This window comes from Etheostoma cragini, chromosome 9 (assembly GCF_013103735.1).
Source record: "Etheostoma cragini isolate CJK2018 chromosome 9, CSU_Ecrag_1.0, whole genome shotgun sequence".
NCBI classification, from domain to species: domain Eukaryota; kingdom Metazoa; phylum Chordata; class Actinopteri; order Perciformes; family Percidae; genus Etheostoma; species Etheostoma cragini.
The window spans coordinates 21,990,757-21,997,724 of NC_048415.1; positions in this window are offsets into that span (position 1 = coordinate 21,990,757).

A 6,968-nucleotide genomic window follows, 5' to 3' on the forward strand; every position below is an offset into this window, starting at 1 on the left:
TTCTGGGACATGGATGCACATAAATGAAAAGATGGAAAGATAGAGGAGAGAGGAGCTCAGTGTATCAAAATAAGTCCTTAGCTGTCTAAAACTATTATTACAGCAAAACCAAGAGAGACAAGGTAAAGAGAGCTCCAGCCCGGTCGGGCTAAAACTCTCCCCAACCGGATCGGGCTGTATGCCAAGTCTCCCTTTAGTTTTATTATAGTCTTGATTATATGATAGATAAATCTGACAACCATGTGACTAACTACTACTGCCTAACAATATTTGATTCTATGCCCTAACTAGTGTATCAAAATAAGTCCCCAGCTGTCTAAAACTATTATTACAGCAAAACCAAGAGAGACAAGGTAAAGAGAGCTCCAGCCCGGTCGAGCTAGAACTCTCCCCAACCGGATCGGGCTGTATGCCAAGTCTCCCTTTAGTTTTATTATATTCTTGATTATATGATAGATAAATCTGAAAACTATGTGACTAACTACTACTCCCTAACAATATTTGATTCTATGCCCTAACTATAGGCTTTATCAAAAAGGAAAGTCTTAAGCCTACTCTTAAATGTGGAGACGGTGTCTGCCTCCCGGACCCAAACTGGAACCTGGTTCCACAGGAGAGGAGCCTGATAGCTGAACGCTCTAGCTCCCGTTCTACTTTTAGAGACTCTAGGAACCACCAGTAACCCTGCATTCTGGGAGCGTAGGGCTCTTGTAGGGTTGTAATGTACTATGAGCTCTTTAAGATAAGATGGAGCCTGACCATGAAGAGCTTTGTAGGTGAGAAGAAGGATTTTAAATTATATTCTAAATTTTACAGGAAGCCAATGCAGAGAAGCTAAAACAGGAGAAATGTGATCTCTTTTCCTGGTTCCCGTCAGAACACGTGCCGCAGCATTCTGGATCAGCTGAAGAGTCCTTATGGACTTTTCCGAGCAGCCTGATAACAAAGAATTGCAGTAATCCAACCTAGAAGTAACAAATGCATGGACTAGTTTTTCTGCATCATTTTTAGACCGGATATTCCTAATTTTTGCAATATTACGTAGGTGAAAAAAGGCGATCCTTGAAATGTGCTTTAAGTGGGAATTAAAGGACATGTCCTGATCAAATATGACTCCAAGATTCTTCACAGTGGTGCCTGAGGCCAGGGTGATGCCATCCAGAGTAACTATGTCTTTGGATAATGCGACACGGAGGTGCTTGGGTCCGAGAGCAATAACTTCAGTTTTATCTGAGTTTAACATTAGAAAATTACAGGTCATCCAGGTTTTAATATCCTGAAGGCACACTTGAAGTTTAGCTTACTGATTAGTTTCATCTGGCTTGATTGATAGATATAACTGAGTATCATCTGCATAACAATGAAAGTTTATGGAGTGTTTCCTAATAATACTGCCTAAAGGAAGCTTATATAAAGTGAACAGGATTGGCCCGAGCACAGATCCTTGTGGGACTACATGACTAACCTTGGCGTGCACAGAGGATTCATCGTTAACATGAACAAACTGAGATCGATCTGATAAACAAGACTTAAACCAGCTTAGAGCAGTCCCTTTAATGCCAATTAAATGTTCCAATCTCTGTAATAAGATATAATGGTCAATGGTATCAAATGCAGCACTAAGATCTAATAACACAAGTACAGAGACAAGTCTTTTGTCTGATGCAATTAGGAGGTCATTAGTAATTTTCACAAGTGCTGTCTCTGTGCTATGATGAACTCTAAATCCTGACTGAAAATCCTCAAATAAGCTGTTGGTATTCAGAAAGTCGCACAGCTGTTTGGCGACTGTTTTCTCAAGAATCTTAGAGAGAAATGGAAGGTTAGATATAGGTCTATAGTTGGCTAAAACATCTGGATCAAGGTTTGGCTTTTTTTTAGAAGAGGTTTAATTACAGCAACTTTGAAGTGCTGTGGTACATAGCCTGTTAATAAAGACAAATTGGTTATATCCAGTAGCGAAGTGTTGACTAATGGTAAAACTTCTTTAAGTAGCCTAGTCGGGATGGGATCCAAGAGGCAGGTTGATGGCTTAGATGAAGAAATAATTAAATTAAATTGATAAAGATCAAGTGAAGCAAAGCAGTCTAAACATATATCTGGTTTTACAGCTGTTTCTAAGGTTCCTGAGTTTAGAGATAAGTCAGTGCCAGTTTAAGGCATGTCTTGGTGAATTTTGCTTCTAATAGTTATAATTTTATCATTGAAGAACCTCATAAAGTCGTTACTACTAAGAGCTATGGGAATACTTGGCTCAGTAGAGCTGTGACCTTCCGTTAGCCTGGCTACAGTGCTGAAAAGAAACCTGGGGTTGTATAAGCGGAGCGTTCGTTTCATAGTTATTTATTTCACATTTGGGGACGGTTCTGTTCATCCGTCACTCTCTTGCATACAAGGGAACTCAACTCACATACTGGCATACATGCAGGTATAAAAAGAAACGTAATACCTTACGTAAACGTAACACCGTAATACCTTGAATATAACAACCAACGCTATTACCATAATAAGAGCGTTTTCTAAAGATGATATTTAACACTTTTGTCAGTATTTTCTTTCTTTCATTCCAATTTCGGGTCTGTCAGTCACAGTGAAAACCGGGGACATTTCCGGGGACAGATCCAGCCGGGGACAGGTTGCCAAAATCGGAGACTGTCCCCGGAAACCGGGGACGTCTGGTCACCCTACCTAACTGGCTCTGGTTCAGAAGTGTGTGTTTGTGCGTGTTATTTCTAGGATTCTCATTCATAGCATTCGTTTCGATGTCTTACTATGGGATACGCCTCCCTGCGTATTCCTCAGAAGCATTTATCTCATAACGCCAACATCCTGATTGGCTGGTAAGTGTCCGCGTCACGTGGGTCCATCCCTCTTTAAACAGCTTACGCTACGACGCGGACACCATTCTAAAACCTCTTTTCACTTCGAAGCATATCTCTGTCGTGCAGGCTTAACTGTCCACAGACCGGGCCATCTTAGCTTAACTTCTCCGTTGTCGGGCGCTAGCTGCCTTTGATGCAACTCTTCGGTCTCACCACAGACTGGAGCGTTATCTGCCTAGCCGTTTCACGGTAAGGCTATTTCTGCGCGTTAGCACACCAGCTACTGCTCAATATTTTTGCGTTTAGCACTCCAACTAACAAAGATGTCTTCTAACGTCCCTCACACCAGAGGACACGAAGACCCAGGGGCTCGAATTTTGCCATTGTGGAAACAAAATCTTTAGCAGGGTCACACACCAGGTCTGCTGGTGTTGTCTCGGGCTGGAACACATCTGCCGGGCCGTTAAAGCCCCTGGTTCATGCAGGCACTGTGTCTGCTTTACCATAAAGAGCCTTTCGCCGACAGCTATCGCGCCAAGCTAGCTTGTCGGGGAAGGACCCATACCTGCCCAACACCAATTTGCCGACTGGCAATGAGGTGTCTGGCGCAGACCCCGTACCGTGCGCCATTCCGCGCCCCGCGCGCCGTTCCCCGCTGGGGTTTCACAGCTGGAGCTGGGCGCGGCGGCCCTGCTCGCGGAGGATGTACTCAAGCTGGACTACGAGGAAGAGGACTTCTCGGAGCTCCTCATAACAGAGGATGACGTGGACGAGTTTGAAATGGTCATCCCCTCCGCCCAGGCTGTCAAGCCTGATGCTGTGTCTGCCTTTGGAGATGAGTATTGAAGTGTACCAGCTTCCCCCGCTCCCAGCATGGACATGCAGAACGTGTGCAAACGCGCTGCGTCCAGGCATAACATCCCTTGGCCTGCGGTCATGGTAGAGCCCACCAGATCACGCTACGAGGGGATGAAATTGCCCCAGACCAAGATGTCAGCAAAACAGCTACTTACAGTTTTTCCTGAGCTGCTGGAAGAGGTATCCTCTTCGTGGAAATACCTCCCTTTCAGCGGTAAGACCCCAATTCAGGGAGCTTCCTCCCTGAAGTTTGAGGACATGAAAAAGCTGGGAATTTTCCGCATGCCCCCAATGGAGCCGTTGGTTGCAGCCCACTTCCACCCACAGGTGATTGCGGCGACCTCACGGAACCTCACACTGCCGTCGAAGGCGGACTGTTTTCAATCTGCCTTGACCGAGAGGGCGTATAAAGAGGCAACTTTAGCGGTAAGAGCTCTGAATGTCTCCTCCATGCTCAGGTCGTACCGAGCGGAGCTGTGTGAAGACATGGTCACCAAACCAGAGCCTGCTGTGCGGGAAGAGATTACTGTGATCATGGACATCGGCCTCTGCGTGCAGCGCTGTGTGTTCCAGGCCACAGGTAAATCTATGGGGCTAGAATGCTCAACCTGACGCACCTGTCCGACAGGGATAAAGAGGACATTTTAGACATGCCTGCCGTCCCTGACGGAGTCTGTGGCACCGCTCTGGCCTCAATGCAGCAGAAGTGTGAGGCGAAGAAGAAGGAAGACAAAGCTCTTCAGCTCTGCCCCCCTCAGAAAGCCGAGCCTCCCCCGCCTCCAGCCATGCGCCAGTCTTTCGCTCAAGCTGTCTTGCGGTCAACTTAGTTCAAAATCCGTTTTCTGTTTGGAAGTGTGATGCAGGAGGTTTCACAGTCCCCAAGCTCCCCGTTGTGGCGTGCGCCGCCAGACAGGCGCGTCCCCTCCAAGGCAAGGGGAGACTTTGTTGCGGAGACAGCAGGCCCTGCCCTCCAGCCCACCTGTCACCTGTCGGTGGAGAGGGTAAAGGTTATCAGGGCTTGTCTTGCGCATTTATTAATTTTACTAAGCGGGTCCGTTACTTTCAGGATATGTCTGAGGTTACTGGGTCTGATGGCAGCGGCTATTCTGGTGATCCTTCCAGCGTTGGGTGGCCTCCCTCAGGCTGGATCCTGTGCGTCATGGCGCACAGAGGGTAATGGTTACCGTGGTATGCGGAATGGCGCTTCGCCGCTGGAGGCCTCTGGCTTTCTTGGCGCTGGGAGTAGCCTTGGGCACCGTCCTGGCATGGAAGGTGGTCACCACGGACGCAAGCCTTTCGGGCTGGGGGGGAACAAATTACCCCCCAAATTACCTCGAACTCTTGGCAGTGTTTCTCGCCCTGAGGCATTTCCTGCTGCTTCTTAGCGGACACCATATTCTGGTGAAAACGGACAACACAACAACAGTAGCCTATATAAACCATCAGGGGGGCTTGCTTTCCCGTCAGTTACACACGCTGGCACTCAGATTGATACTTTGGAGCAGCAGGCACCTCCTGTCTCTGAGAGCGACACATGTCCCCGGGGCTCTGAACCAAGGCCCAGATTTGCTGTCCAGGGGCACGCCGCTGTACCGCACCTGGGCTCTGCCCCCAGCCATTGTGAGGCAGGTGCGGTTGCGTTATGGCCAGGCCTAAGTGGACCTGTTTGCATCGAAAGACAATGCGCAATATCCGCTGTTTTTCTCAATGCGAGATCCAGGCGCGCCTCTTGGCTTGGAGTCATTCGTGCCTGCGTGGCCGTCGGTTCTCCTGTACGCGTTCCCTCCTCTGGCTCTGATACCCCCAACTCTGTCCAAGGTGAGAGAGCACCAGAGCAGGATGATTGTAATAGCTCCACACTGGCCGGCGATGCATTGGCTGGCGGAGATATATCTACTCCTTTGCGGACAGGCGGGGCCACTCCCACTATGCAGGGACATGCTGTCCCAGGCGGGGGGGGACAATCTTTCACCCGCACCCAGAGCTTTGGGCTTGGCCCGTGGTGGTGCAATTTATACACAGTTGGTCTCCCACAGAATGTGATTAACACTATTCAGAGTGCCAGGGCATCTTCCAACAGATCCCTGTATGACTGTAGGTGGAGGGTGTTTGAGGAATGGTGTCTCAGGGAGGGACTCCTTTCAGTTCCCTGTTGGTGCAATTTTGTCATTCTTGCAGGACTTGATTGACAAACATAAAGCCTTCTTCACCATAAAAGTGTACCTGGCTGCCATTGCAGCTTGTCATGCGGGGTTTGAGGGTAAAACACCTAGCCAATACCCTTTGGTTTGCCGTTTTATGAAAGGAGCACTTTGGCTGCTCCATGTTTCTAAGCCATTGGCTCCCCTGTGACCTGGCAGTGGTGTTGGATGGGCTTGCTTTTGAACTAATGGAGGAGGTCGACCTGAAGCATCTGTCTTTGAAGACAGTGCTGCTGCTGGCCTTGGCGTCTTTAAAACGGGTTGGCGACATTCATGCGCTCAGTTTGCCCCTGGGCGTGTCACGGTGTTATTGAAACCTAATCCTGCCTTTGTCCCCAAGGTGGTTGGCTCATGCTCTCCCATTGAACTTTTGGCGCTGTCTTCCCAGCATTTTTCTTCCTCAGAGGAAGGGCGGTTGCATGCGTGGTGTCCAGTTTGTGCTCTGCACATTTACATGGACAGGACTAAGGGTTTTCGATGGAGGGACCAGCTATTTGTGTTCTGGGCTAGCCCCCACAGAGGGAAGCCTGTGACAAAGCAAAGGCTCTCTCATTGGGTTGTGGAATCCATTGCTCTGGCCTACACGTGTCAGGGTTTTCCGGCCCCGCAGAGCCTGCATGCTCACTCAACTCAGGGCCTTGCTGCATCCTGGGCCTTATTTAGAGGTGTTTCAATCCAGGACATTTGTGCAGCGGCATGCTGGTCTTCACCTCTCACTTTTGTTCGGTTTTATAGACTTGCTGTCTTTGCACCGAGCGTGGCACGTACAGGGCTGAGCACGGGGCATCGGGTGATTGGGGACACTCGGTCACCAGCCAGTCAAGATTGGCGTAATGAGATAAATGCTTCTGAGGAATACGCAGGGAGGCGTATCCTATAGTGGATCTCACTTATACTACACTGAGAACCGGGGTTTTGCAAGTGACCTTAAGTTTTTTATGTTTATGATTTCCTTGAAATCTTTTATATCTGCCACGGCAAATAGGCTAAACAATGTATAATGTTTTATACATCCGTCATGTCCAGCTGGTTCTTCGTCGACTCCTGGAGAACTCTCTCTATGTCAAAGCAGAGAAATGTGAGTTCC